The following is a 14,862-nucleotide window of genomic DNA, read 5'->3' on the forward strand; positions in this document are numbered from 1 at the left end:
CCTATTCTCAGTGAGAATGTTGACTCTGGAAGAGCAGGAAAGTTGACCAGCTTGTCACCATGGACTTGCGTCCTCAACAAGTCACAGTGGTGATTATGGCTTTTTCTCCAATCCCGGATCACAACGTGATTAGCAGATACAGCCTGTGTATCAGATACAGACAGGCCCCAACTCCAAGGGCCCACAATTAAGCACATGGAACAGCCATGTCTTCGGGACTGCATACCCTTCAACAGCTTTGCTGAACAACTGCATCAGAGACAGGACAGCCCATGAAGCCTAACATAGTAACTGTTTGGCCCTTTGCAGGAAAAGTATGTTGACCCTTGGCTCATAAGAATCAAGCAGAGGTTGCAGATAAAGCAAATATATATTTAGCAAGCAGGACCATAGCTGCAAGTTGGTGACAGTTGCAGGACAACCATGTTTCAAAAACACATTAGGTCAGATTAATGCCACTACTTAGCATGGAATGTATGGGGTGATCAATACTATTGTGTCCTTTAAAAAAAATAAATGATGAGAAGATGTCATTGATTATATACTTACCAACACTATCAACATTTACCTTTGTGCAAGTAAATGCCAGCAACATAAAGGTTACCAATTGCATAAGAAAACGTAGATTTTCACCCAATTCTCAATCATTCTGAGACAGATTAATAAGACCTTTTCTACACTTTCTCTCCTCTCCTGATTTCTGCCTTTGGGCTGTTTTGCTTTTCCTTCAAACTTCCAGGGGAAGGGTGGGCTATGCAAAACGTCATCCTTTAATCTAAGCACTTGTAAACCTTTCTGGAAAAATGCTATGTGCTAAAAAAAAATCTTTAGAGATAATGAACACTTTATTTTTAGAATTCTGTGTGGATTGCAATTATCTATACTCTGCAGGCTAATAATAGCTCAGGAAATCCAGAGCTGTCTAAAGATGACAGGGGCTTTGTTTGAAATCAAAACCATCAGGAACTCTCTTCCCATTTAGATGTACACATGTGTAAAACAACCAATCCTTCACTGTCTTAAGAAATGCCATATCAAGCTAGGAATCCCACTGGAAAAAGATTTCAGAGCAAATATATGTGGAACGCTTGATGTCGGGCCACCAAAAATAATGCTTTACTTCTGTTGTACTGTTTTACAAAATATATGTTCACATTTAAAGATTTCTGAATTAGAAATGTACCTTATAATCTGTATGTGCAAGTAACACGAGACCCATCTTCCTACTTCTCTCAGCCCTAAAAAAGTTATTATTAAATCAACAAGCACCGGACAGGCAATGGGATCTCAACTCAACAAAATGTATTTTCCAGGGTCACCAAAAGTGAGTGGGGGGAAGTCCGTTTTTCATGAAATATCTTGTCCGAAATTAATCCTTGCTGTGGATAGAACAGGTCCAAGATGTCAAACCTCATATTTCTTCAGGGGTCCTAAGTCCCAAGGCAGGTCTCTCCACCCACCTGTATGATGAGTCCCCACAAGGACAGTGACAGAACCAGGGGGAAGACGCAACAAAACCACTCGCAGCATCCAGGCCCTTCATTCCCAGAGCAAAACCGTCTCTCAGCCCATCATGGCTTTCGTCCCCATGTGCTCCTTTGCTCCAAGAAGTCTACCAGGTTCCTCCCAAAGCAAAAAGCCACAGAGACAGCACTGTTTTCCCAACAACCCATTAGCCCAAGTTCTACTGTAAAATTAGCTAAGGGACAGTCTGTGCTGAGAAAGAAATCTTCCTGTGACATTTCAAGGCTCATCCTCAGCCAATTAGAACTGCCACTGTGACCGTGGCCGGATAGCACACATTCAAATCACATCAAGCCCCTAAAAGTCCCCAAAGAAACTCCTTCCGGACCCACCGGGACCTCCACAGTCGGCAACCTGATGGAGGAGTAGTTGTTTGTGTCCACTGATGACCCATCAAACTCCATCTCTGTGGCCACAGATGAGGGCTGGCTGAAAAACAAACAGTGGAATCCCAAGACCGCTGACTCCAGAAAGGGAAACCTGTTTATGGGAGCAGGGGATCCTGAGTCCAGGACTTACTTCAGCCTCCAAATGCAGCCTTGGACCACACAGGAGCCTAAACTACTGGACAGATGAGTTAATGATCCTTTGCTTCCAGACAGAACTGACTGTAGTGGTTAGCTTGGTGAATTGCACTGAGGAGTTTTGGATTGCAGTTTTTAAGGACAATTTCAGGTCAGGACAATCTGAGTCTCTTCCTTTGCTTAAAGAGTGGCCCCTGTATTCCTCACTTTTCTAGAGAGCAGATGAAGTCATTCCTCTTTTATATAGTATTCACAGCTTGGCATTTCCGAAAGGTCATTTTTATCAGAGGAGCCAGGTACTCTGGAAAACTTACTATTAATACAACTAGCCTCATGCACTTTGGGGGCCACTTATATCAGAATATTGTTGCATGAGCACTGTAAGTCTCATAACAATCCTATGAATAAGTAAATACCTCTGCTCCCATTCTTCTGGATAGATAAACTGAGACCCAGGGAAGATAGTTCACATGCCCAAGGTCTCTGATCTCAATTAAAATATTCTATTTTCCTTAGTTAGATTCCTTTCATAAACACAAAAATTCCCATTTGAACTCCCTATTTTTAATACAGAGGCCACTTACATTGGAAACCTTTAGCCTAGGGAACTGCCAAACTCTTTTTTCTTATGCCTATGACAGAAAGTCCGAGTGGTCCCCAGGACCAGCGTAGCATCTCAGGGGCATCTCTAAGTGGAGAGGCTCAGCGGCCGCAGGCAGAGAACCATACGGCCAGCCTCATTTCTCAGCAGTGACAACCGTCTTTGGATCTGTTCTGAATCTGGCCACAGAGTAACTTTCAGAAAGTGTTGTCAGAAACCTGTTCTCTCAGAAGAGTTCCAAGGAGAAAACCTCTCTTTCTGTGCACTAAAATAAAAACACCTCCTCCCCGTGATCTGCACAGTCAGTCATGATGAGGAAGCGCTACAGTAAAAAGAAAAAAAAGAAAGAAAGAAAAAAAACACCAGAGCCAGAAACCAGTAGAGACGGTCCTGGGTCTCTCTTGAGGAAGTGACAAGGAGATCTGCGTATACAGCATCCTCTCAGAGAAACAGGCCTGCTGTCTTCCGCGAAACTAAAAATAAGGATGAGAACAAGAAAGATTTATCTGAGTCTGAGAGGAAGTTCTGACATTACCACAGTGGAATCTCTCCAGAAAGTCTGTTCTTTCCTCTCCATTCACATCTCCATTTAGTGTTTCCCTGAAAACGTAGCTAAAGGGAACTATTCTATCCCCACGGCTCACAACAATGGGATTGCCCAAACTATACACACTCCCCACCAAAGTTGGCTAATTACTCACCAACAGCAATACCAGAGCAACAAAGCAGTTTCATGCATATGTGTTTGAGGACCCTTATTGTTCTAAGAGATATCTAATTATATGTTTCCTCTGGAATCTACCCCCTACCCCTCCCTACTTCCCTACGGGAGACTCAGTAACACAATCAAAGAAGATTCTAAAGAGGCTTGTCATATCCTGGGGTTTACAAGACATGGTATTCAAAAGGCAGTGATGTTAATATTGTTTTACAGGATGCTGACTGCTTGGGGGGTTTGCAGCCATCTGTGTGCATTAATCCCTTTCTAAGTCAGGGGAGGTGCTGCGCTCGGCTCTCCTGCGAGGCTGTGCTGATCACTCCTACCTGGCTCCCTCCGGCCACTGACTCAGGCCGGACGGTCTCAGTTATTAGTGGCAAACATCTCCCGGTAAGCTTTGGGCTAATAAGCATCTCCTGATTCTGCCCTAGCCAGTCCTCAGAAGAACCGTTTACAGAAGTACCTGGGAGTTCTCCAGGACTTGGCTGTAGAGCATCCAGGTGGGTGAGAGTTTAAGAACACAGATTTTATCAGATCCACCAGTTCAGACTTCTAATGGAGACCTATTTTTACTGACGGATAATCTGGCTACCATATAAATGAGGCAGTATTTTACTGTTTATTACATATGATAAAGTAATATTTTTGTGAATCTGATAAAAACTATGGACTCTAATTGCAGACAAATGTATGTTTTCTCTCTCTCTCTCTCTCTCTGACACACACACACACACACCCTATAATTCTAGAAAATTCACGGCTGTCCTGAAGTTTATCTGGTTCTACCAGTCCCAGGCTAGGAAATTTCACTTTATTAGAAGTTTGAAAGTGACAGTGAAGTTGCTCAGTCGTATCTGACTCTTTGCGACCCCATGGACTGTAGCCCACCAGACTCCTCCATCCATGGAATTTTCTAGTACTGGAGTGGGTTGCCATTTCCTTCTCCAGGGGATCTTCCCAACCCGGGGAAGTTTAACTTCTGCTAAATATTGAGTGGGTTTCCCTTCTCCAACGCCCCCAACTTCCCATTATAACTATATCTAATGGATTTTTTGAATGGAAAAACCAGTTTAGGAAGCTTCATTGAGGCCTTCTCAATGGGCTTTCAGATGCTAATAAGAGCAGTTAAGAATATCAACCAAAAACCTTGGGGAAAAAAACAAAAAAGATCTAGCTATTACTTCAGTGAGGTATATTTTTTTAAAAGGAGTTACCACAAATGAATTAAAAAAAAATTCTTTGGATGGTTATTTAGAATGGGAAAAATAAAATAGAAATTTATGTGATTAAAACAAGATTTGATGTTACTACACTACCTAAAGTTGGCTTCTGTGGTGGCTCAGACTGTAAAGAGTCTGCCTGCCGATGCAGGAGACCCAGGTTCAATCTTTGGGTCAGAAAGATCCCCTGGAGAAGGGAATGGCTATTTACTCCTGGAGAATCCCATGGATTGAGGACCCTGGCGGGCTACATACAGTTCATGGGGTTGCAAAGAGTGACTGAGTGACTAACACCTTCACTTTCAATGGATGTTTATTTATTTATTAAATTTTTAAATTTTATATTCGGATTTAGCTGATTAACAACACAGCAAAGGGATGCAGCCATACATATACAGGTATCCATTCTTCCCCAAACTCCCTTCCCACCCAGGCTGCCACATAGCACTGAGCAGATTCCCTGTGCTACACAGAAGGTTACCCATTTAAAACACAGCAGAGTGTACACATACATCCCAAACTCTCTAACGATCCTTCCCCTCATCTTTTCCCCCTGGAAACCACGAGCTTGCTCCCTAAGTCTGTGAGTCTGCTTCTGTGTTTTTAAATAAGTTCATTTGTATCATTTCTTTTTAGATTCCACATCTAAAGGATGTCATAGGACATTTCTCCTTCTCTGTCCAACTTACTTCATCAGTATGACAGTCTCTAGGTGTCTAATGGATTTTAATGAGTCTTTAATGGTCTTGGACTTTCACCAAATGATTTCCTCACTGGTATGAAGACAATAGTCCACTAACATAGTGTTTTATTTTAATCTGTAATTAATATTCACCCTCAGCTGACTTCAAGTAAATGGTCCTAGATAATCAGGACAGGCCTCACCCAGATCAGCTGGAAGGCTACAAGGACAGAACTAGACCTCTGGGCAGGAGAAGTCCCACCATGAACAGCAGCTTCAACCTCCACTAGAGGCTTCAGCTGCCCTGATAACCTGCCCTGTGGACTCTGAACTTGCCTAGCCAGCCCCACAATCATCTAAGTCAATTCCCACAAATAAGACCCTTAGTACACAGTTCCTACTGCTTCTGTTTCTCTGAACTTTCACTAAGACAGGTTTTAATACCAGGAAGTTGGGTGCTGTCGGAACGAATACCTTAAAATGTGGACGTGGCTTTGGACTTGGATAATGGGTAATCTGGAAGAATTCTTAGGTGCATGATAGAAAAAGGCTGTATTTCCTTAAACAGGTTACTGTTAGAAACGTGGACAGTAAAAACACTTGGTGAGATCTCAGAAGCAGATGAGTAAAATCTTCTTGGAAACTGGAGGAAAGATGACCCACACAATATAGAGGTAGAAAACATAATTGAGTTGTATCCTCACAGTTGTTCATGCTGTGAGTTATGAACTGGGAATTCAGCTGAGGAGAGTGTCAAGCAAAGGGTGGAACATATGACCTTTCACTTCCTGCTTGAGTAAAATATAACGGGAAAAATATAAATTGGGGAAAACTGTTTAAAAAAAAAGTGGATGAATTGGGAAATTTTTAGCTTATTTAAATTGCAAAAGATGCTAAAATCAGGAGATTTACTGTCAGGAAAATATGCTCTGGAGAGAAGAACAAGGGTGGACAGCATCTCATCAGCACGAAAGATATCCGATGGGACCATTCGGCCACATCAGCAGAAGCCACAAACAGAGAGGGGTTACATAAAAAAGTTCAGTGAAGACCTTTCTGCCTAATGATATGAATTCCCATGATATTCATAAGAGACCCACAAAGTTTTGAGAAAATTTTAAGCAGAACTATGGCCACCTTGGGCTGAAAATGGTGAAGATGTGACAGAATAAAAGAGAAAACCAGTCGGCTCCCCAAATTCTACAGGCAGGAGGAAGTCAAAGTGTTAGTCACTTAGTCGGGTCTGACTCTCTGTGACCCCATGGACTGTAGCTCTCCAGGCTCCTCTGTTGATGGAATTTCCAGGTTGCTAAAACTAAGGTACAACTGGGCGCTACCTTTCAAAAAAAAAGGTTGCCCCTGAGGGCTGAGACTTGGGTCCAACAGCCAGAAATGCAGGGTTAGAAGGCAGAGCTGTGGCCCCACGGGATGAAGAGAGAACTCACAGAGGATTATTCCCAGCCCTTGCACCCCAAAATTGACTTTTTAAGGTGCTGTGGACTGGTGGCCTCTTCTTCTTTGCATTCTTCTCTCATTAGGAAGAAGAACATTATGGAACTCTTCTCCTCTGCCTGCCCTGCCACTGCATTCTAGAAGCAGGTGCCACGTTTTTTAGTTTCACAAGCCCAAAGGACAGAGTGGTATTTTGTCTGAGGAGGACTGTACCCATACTTGATTAGATGATGAAAGTTGGGACCTTGAGGGCTGATGATATTTAGGTGAGATTTCTTTTACATGAGTTGATGCTGTAACTGGTTGAGAAATTTGGGGGTTTCAGGATAGGGTGAAGATATTTTGCAGGTGGAATGGATATAAATTTTTAGGGAGCAATGAGCAAACCCTAATACATTATAAAATCTCTTCCAAAGATATCTACAGCCCAGGCCCTGGAGCCTGAGAATATACATTCATACAGGAAACAATTTGAAAATGGAAGGTCTCTGCATATGTAATTATGTTAAGGATCTTAATGAGCAGATGATCCTGAATTATGCAGTGGCCCTAAACGGGTGCATTCTTATAAGAGGAAGGCAGAGGGAGACTTGAATACACATAGAGAAGGCAAGTGAAGATGGAGCGAAGAGGTTAGAGATGCTGGCCTTGAAGGCTGGAGCAATGAATTACAAGTCCAGGACTCCTGACAGCCACTAGATACTGGAAGAGACCAGGAACAGATTCCCCTTTATGGCCCCTGAAGGGGTTGTGGCCCTGCCAACACATTTCAGCCCAGTAAAACTGATTTTGAACTTCTAGGCTCTAGAACTGTGAGAAAATAAATTTGTGGTGTTCTAACCCATCAAGTAAGTGGTAATTCGTTACAGCAGCCACAGGAAACCAATACAGAGTCTATCAAAAATGAAGAAGAGGGACTTCTCTGGTGATCCAGTGGCTAAGCTCCACGCTCCCAGTGCAGAAGACCTGGGTTCAATCCCTGGTCAGGGAACTAGACTGGACATGCCTCAACTAAGAGTTCACATTCCATAACTAAAGGTCCCGCATACAGCAACGAAAATGGAAAATCCCACGTGCCATAACAAAGACCTGGCAAGGCCAAATAAATAAATATTAATACTTAAACTATCAGGTGAAAAAGATATGACTTTCTTTGAAAGAGCTCATCAGCTATATAAGATGAAGAGTCAGAAAACTCCAACCCAGCACTGGCAAAAATAAAGACAACAATAAAGCAAACGAAGTGTGAAGAGCTTGGACTGTTTTTGCATCAACAGGATTCACAGAGAGCAAGGTGTGTGAAGCGAGCAGGAGAAAGGAGGCAGGGAAGTAGAGCAGATGATGATGCTCCACATGGAAGAATCATGACATTCATGGTTCTGAGAAGTGATACAACTGACCAAAAGCTAAAATCAGGATGCTACAGCAAGCAGTCTCTTTGAGATTTTCTGCTGCTGCTGCTAAGTTGCTTCAGTGAGATGTTCTGCTGCTGCTGCTAAGTCGCTTCAGTCATGTCCAACTCTGTGCGACCCCATAGATGGCAGCCCACCAGGCTCCACCGTCCCTGGGATTCTCCAGGCAAGAACACTGGAGTGGGCTGTCATTTCCTTCTCCAATGCATGAAAGTGAAAAGTGAAAGTGAAGTCGCTCAGTCGTGTCTGACTCTTCATGACCCCATGAACTGCAGCCTACCAGGCTCCTCTGCCCATGGGATTTCCCAGGCAAGAGTACTGGAGTGGGGTGCCATTGCCTTCTCCGAGTGAGATGTTTTTTAGTGACCCTCAAATCATGCTTTATGAGAGACATGGGAGAACTATAAAAAGACCTAAATCCACTGTTGGGTTTTGTTTTTTTTTTTTTTCTGGTCTACTCCCCATCCCTGAACTTGATGTTGGGAAAAGAAAGAGACTTCCCAAGAACACAGAGAGACAAAGAAAAGCAGGACAGCCCAGTGGGTAAAGGAAGAGGGCTGGCATCTGATGGAGCTGAGTTCAAATGAAGTGCCTCTGTGTGTCCACAGGTAAGTGACTGAACCTTTGTGAGTTCAGTTTAACCAACAGAGTTAAGGACATCTGACTTGCCCAGCTGTTAGGGCAATTAGCTAATGTTTGCCACACACCTGCACAGTTCCTGGAACTTAACTCAGTATTCAGTAACAGTAAGTAAGAGAGAAAGTCAGGACTCCCATCTAGCCAGCTGAAGCTTCCCTTCCACCATGAGGCTAGAAACCTGTGTTCAAAGCAGAATGTGAAGTTCCTGAATGCCACACCAAGGGTCTGGACTTTATGATACAAGCTGGGATCCACAGAGAGGCTTTCAAGGATGGAACAGCACAGCCTTTTCTATCTTCCAGACAGATGGCTGTCTGGTAGTGGAAAGATCAGTCAGAAGGGAGCTAGTCTGGACCCTGCTGCAGGAGGTTCTGGGAGGTAGATAATGAAGCCCTGATTAAGACAGAACAAGAAGCATATTTCCAAATAGCGTGCTTGCTGATTTGAGACGGTTTTTGAGGAGGCAGACAAGTGACCGCACACATGTGATGACTCAATGGCAGAAAGATGTGGCAGGCGTGTTCGTGCTGGTGAAGAGTTGGGGGCAGCCTAATTACACCAGGCTACTCCAGAAGGGACATTGAGCCTGGCATCTCTTCTGAGAGAGCTGATTATGAAATGTCACAGTGTTCAATGGCTGGGAATGTATGCAATGTTTACAAAGCCTGCCTTTCATGATTCCTAATGATGTGGACAGCCAGCTGCATATGTCACCCCAAGAGCCATACACTCTGGGCACGGATAGGCCAGCAGCAACATGCAAGTCCCTAATCTGTTCCTTTGAGAGTGGAGACAAACATGCTCTTAGAATTTCAGCACAGGGGCACATCCTTGCAGAGGATGGCTGCAAATCCATAATATCACACTGTACTTTACAACAAAGCAGAACGCAGAAAAACACAGGCAATGAGTCATGCTCTGGAAAACAACTGAAATGCAGTATTTTTATGAAATGTTCACCCATCTGAAATAGTGAGATACGATGCCTTGACCCATAATCTAAGGTGGTGGCCACTTAAGCTGCCTTCCCTAGGAAAAGAAACCATGTTGGCTTGAAGAAAGATGAAATGGAAGGGAACCATGGGGTTCAAAGAGCAAATATCTGTTCATCTTCCCCGCCTGCTCCTCCGGCTATTTTCAGGTTTGTCTCATGCACTGTGTTATCCGAGACTTTGTGAAGCTCGTCTTAAATCATCCAAAACCGGTATCGTCAAATCCTCTCCCTTAAAGAAAGCACTGCATGGTGGGAGCCACACCACTAACTCCTCACTCCTTGACAGTCACCTTGAACTTGTCTTGGCTGAGTTTTGGCTCATCTTTCACTCTTGTACAATTTAGATACTCAGGGCTGTAGTTGATATCTGTGTCCCATTTCCATTTGGGTAACACATGTGTAACCTAACTGCAACTTAGCAAAAAAAAATATAGATAGACAGATAGGTAGATACACACACATACATATATAACTTTGCTAAATTGTGGTTATATATATGTTTATACAGGACTTCCCAGGTGATGCTAGTGGTAAAGAACCACCTGTCAATGCAGGAGACATTGACGCGGGTTCGATCCCTGGGTCGGAAGATCCCCTGAAGAAGGGCATGGCAACGCACTCCAGTATTCTTGCCTGGAGAATCCCATGGACAGAGGAGCCTGTCAGGCTACAGTCCATGGGGTCGCAAAGAGTTGGACACAATCGAAGCAACTTAGCAGGACACATTTATATATATATTTAATAGACAGACAGACACACATACATACATATATATGTATCTAACTTTGCTAAACTGTGATTTTATATATACATATATATGTATATATACATATTTATATATATAACTCATAACATGAGACACACAGCTGACTTTGTTTCCTGGAGAAAAAGATCATCATCTTTATCAGATTCTTTAAAATAGTGTGTAATGGGAATTCCCTGCTTGTCCAGTGGTTAGGACTTGGCACTTTCACTGCCGAGGACCCAGGTTCAATCCCTGGTCAGGGAACTAAGATCCCACAAGTTGTGCAGACAATAAAGGAGGAAATAAAGCAGTGTGCAACTCCCAAAAGTTGACTCTTGGCATTAAACTTTCCCTTCTGCACACTCTCCTTCTCTCTCCCCCGCCCTCCTTTGCGCTCCCCTTTCTCTCCTCTCCCCCGCCCCCTCCTCAATTGCCCCTGCACTCGAGGTTTTAGAGCGAATCAGGCTGTGCCCCTGATGCTCCGGGACAGAACATCCTGCTCCCTAAACTTACTGCTCCTTCGGTCAAGCTAAGTGGGTTCTCACTGGGTCTGACTCTGGGGACAGGACCAGCAGATTAAGGGGGGAAGATGCTGAAAGGGGCTGGCTTACGGCAAGCACTGTGTTTGTCCCTTTTGGGTGCAGAAAGTCCAGTGGAGGCTGACTTCCTAAGAGCACGTCTCACTATTTCCACTGCAGACAAAGCCCAGGAAGCAGAGGGAAGAACTGTACCTTCCTCCTTCGCCTGTTACAGCCTCTAAGACACACAGCCGAGGATCAAAGCGAACATGGATGATCAGAGATCCACCTGGATCCTGGTAATGCTGGACTCATCTCCAGCCACTGAAGTCTGAAGGCCCTGAAATAACTGAACAACAGCTCATGGAGGGGGTGGGGAGAAACCTGATTCCATGAATGAATAGGGTCCTGCTGAATTGGTAGATTCCGGAAGCTGGTGCTGTCTGTGAAACTGGGGTTCACTCTGCTTGACCATTTCTTTTTTTATTTACTGAGGTATAGGTGCCTTACAGTGTTATATTAGTTCCTGCTGTACAATGTGAAACAGCTCTATGTATACATTCACCTCTTCCCTCTGGAGCCTCCCTCCCTCCACCCAACATCCCACCCCGCTAGGTCATCACAGAGCCTATATAGCACTTCCCACTAGCTATCTGTTTTACACCTGGTGGTGTATATATGTCAACCTCAATCTCCCAATTCGTCCCACCCTCTCCTATCCTACTGTGTCCAAAGTCTGTTCTCTATGTCTGTACCTCTATTCCTGCCCTGCAAATAGGTTCGTCAGTAGCATTTTTCTAGATTCCACATATATGTGTTAATATATGATATCTGTTTTTCCCTTCCTGACTTACTTCACTCTGTATGATAGACTCTAGATCCACCCACATCACTTCCTAGTTCTTCCCTCAGCTGCTCTGTGACCCTCCATGCCCTCTTTAATAAAATGAGGCATCTTACGAAATGCCTCTGCAGGGCTTTTGCATTCCCAGCCCTCAGGATGATGGCATTCCTGGAAGAATTAGGGGTTCACTGTGGCCTTCAATCTCCTCTTCTCCTAGGCTCCCACTGACCACACATCACTCCAGCTATGACTTCCCCGAAAATGGACTTTCCAACTCCCATTCGTCACTCGGCCCCAACCCCCCAGCTCCGACTCATCACCCCCTCCATCCTCCAACCCCTTCTCCCTCGCCTGCCTCTCACAGATGCACAAGAGCCTGAGAGCCTTGGCCTTCAGTTTCTTTATGTAATTCACTCCATGGAGTTTTTTCTTTCCCAATAAAGGACTTCATTTCTATTGACTTGCAAAGACCACACATTTCAAGTGCAGCCAAAACAAATCAATGTCACATGAGCCAAATAAATCCTTCAAAGGATTCCAAAGAACTAATGATCTGCAGTCTTCGCACCCTCTGTATTTGGGTGAGGGCTGGTTACATTGTATGTGACCCCAAGACTAAAATATTAAACTGCTATGTAAAATATATACATTTGTCCAAAATACACTTCTGGAGGGGGAAGCCTTTTGGAAGATGTCCCTCATTGTATGTGCATCCAGTTCATTCTTTACTCCTTCAAATCACACCACTTTCTTCAGTCACATTCATGAGATACTTGAATCCTATGAAAGCTGACTTAAGAAAAACAACCCCACTTATTAGACATTCGGAACAGGACCATTAAAATAGTTGCTATAGAATGAGATTGAGGGCTTTTGCTCTGCTGTTTGGAATGAGCTGGGTTAGCATCTGCCAAGTCTATTCTTGGCTCTGTTTTTCATGATTAGCCCCTCACTTTTTCCAGCTCAAAAATATAAACACAAACAGATGAAAATTACTATGTGACACTGCTCCTCTTTCATGCCCTGCTGGAACATCCTGAGCTAGGTTTGGTGTTACTGACCTCAGGGTAATTTTTTTTTTTTTTTTTTTTTTTTTTGCACCTGGGGTGGTAAATTATTTCCAGGTGAGGCAAAACCAGATGGCCTCAACTTTCCTGGAGTTGATGAAAATGATCGTACCTGCTTCAGAAAACGACCAATCAAACACCAGGGTTTGATTTACCATGGTAACATCTCAGCCAGTGGCTTCTGCACTGTTAGTGGAAGATGTTGAATCTACCAATTAAAACTAGCAAATGACACCCCCTATCCGACACACACACACTCTCTCATCACATTATTCTAAGTGCCTGCACACAGCCAGCTGCTGCTGAACAAAAGGAAAATTTTTTCTAAATTATTGAAAAATCAGAGCTCCTACCTGGTGACATACAGAACAATAAAGCTGGTTTGTAACCCTCCTGCCACCATCTACCACCACACAAATACAGAAGATGCTTGAACTGTATAATTGCCTTGGGTCTCTTGTGATGTTCATATCCATTTGGCAAGGATACCCAATAACATAGGAGTAGGGCAATTTTCTCACTTATGAGTTATCAAATGTCTCCTAAGTTGGGCATATGCATTCAGTATTCTGTGATTATCAGATGCTATTAGATTGTCATGTATTTTCACTCTCTGGTTCATAATTCAATACAATTCAATTTCTTTCCGTTCAATTCAATTTGATTCCATCTAATTCAATTTAATTCAATACCTTCATTAACCACATACTCTATTAGTTACAAACTGGTATGAAAATTAAACACAACCCCTCCCCACACAAGGAACTTAAAATAATTGATCAGCTACTGTTTGAGGGACTTTTATAACTGCACCATGAGCATGCTAAACATCAGTGAGTATAACACCAAAGGTGGCAGAAGGACTTTTATATGACTGTGACTTATTGTGTGACAGAAAATAGCTGATCCTGCTTATTTTATGTATATTTACTTATGAACATACTGCATGGTTATCTTGAGTTTTGAGGAAAAATGCAGCTAGAATGAATATGTTTTGAAAGACAAAGGAAAAGAAGAAACAGGAAAAAAAGTGTACCGCAGCATGACAATATCTTCAATGCAGCATTAACAGTAAAAGGCATAAAAATCTAGCAGCATTTAAGTGTTTATTCTTAAAATCACTTAGATCTTCATTATTTTTCAACAGAGCAAAAGTGTTTGCTTTTGCAGATGTTCTAACACAAATATTCACTTTCCAGACCGATAAAAATAGCAGTCGTGTGCAGTTATGACCACTAACACCATTTTTAGACACGTAAAATCAGAAAAGATTAATCACACCAATATGAAGCAGGCAATGCATGGATTTCTAAATTATTCTGCAGCCTCAGGTCTAGACCCCATGAACGAAAAAGGGTAGCAGCTACAGTTTCACAAGAGACTGTATGTTCCCTAAGGGAAACTGATGTAGTATATACTACTCCCAGGACTGGAAATCAAAGTCTGCCTTTGGTTTCTATAAACAGTTTGCATCAATAACACGTGATAGGGCAAAGCATTTTTTGTGCTGCTCCACATTTCTGATCTACTTTAGTAAATTTACTGCTTTATCAGTAGCAAAAAGTTCTCTCTCTCCCAGCTTACATCAGTGAAGGATAGCACTTCAAATAGCTCACTTTATTTTAACACCTGTGCCTGCTAAGTTGCTTCAGTCCTGTCCAACTCTTTCTGACCCCATGGACCATAGTGCACCAGGCTCCTCCATCTATGGGATTCTCCAGGCAAGAATACTGGAGTGGGTTGCTAGTCCCTTCTCCAGAGGATATTCCCGATCCAGGGATCAAACCCGGGTCTCCTGCATTGCAGGAAAATTCTTTACCATCTGAGCCACCAGGGAAGCTCTTATTTTAATGTCCACGTTCCATTAAACGTGAATGCATTCTTCATCCATGGCACATTAATTAGCATTTAAAATTTAGGAA

At 43.1% G+C, this 14,862-nt stretch overlaps 1 protein-coding gene and 1 non-coding gene across 4 annotated transcripts in view; one reads left to right on the forward strand and one right to left on the reverse strand.

Annotated features, from left to right (window-relative positions):
- Positions 1-14,862, reverse strand: part of NTM (neurotrimin) — a 917,634-nt gene that overhangs the window by 234,855 nt on the left and 667,917 nt on the right. The gene's annotated exons all lie outside the window — the stretch shown is intronic.
- TRNAE-UUC (transfer RNA glutamic acid (anticodon UUC)) lies at positions 10,703-10,775 on the forward strand. The gene has a single exon. It is a non-coding gene; the product is annotated as a tRNA-Glu (tRNA).

This window comes from Muntiacus reevesi, chromosome 5 (genome assembly GCF_963930625.1).
Source record: "Muntiacus reevesi chromosome 5, mMunRee1.1, whole genome shotgun sequence".
In the NCBI taxonomy this organism is placed as follows: Eukaryota; Metazoa; Chordata; class Mammalia; order Artiodactyla; family Cervidae; genus Muntiacus; species Muntiacus reevesi.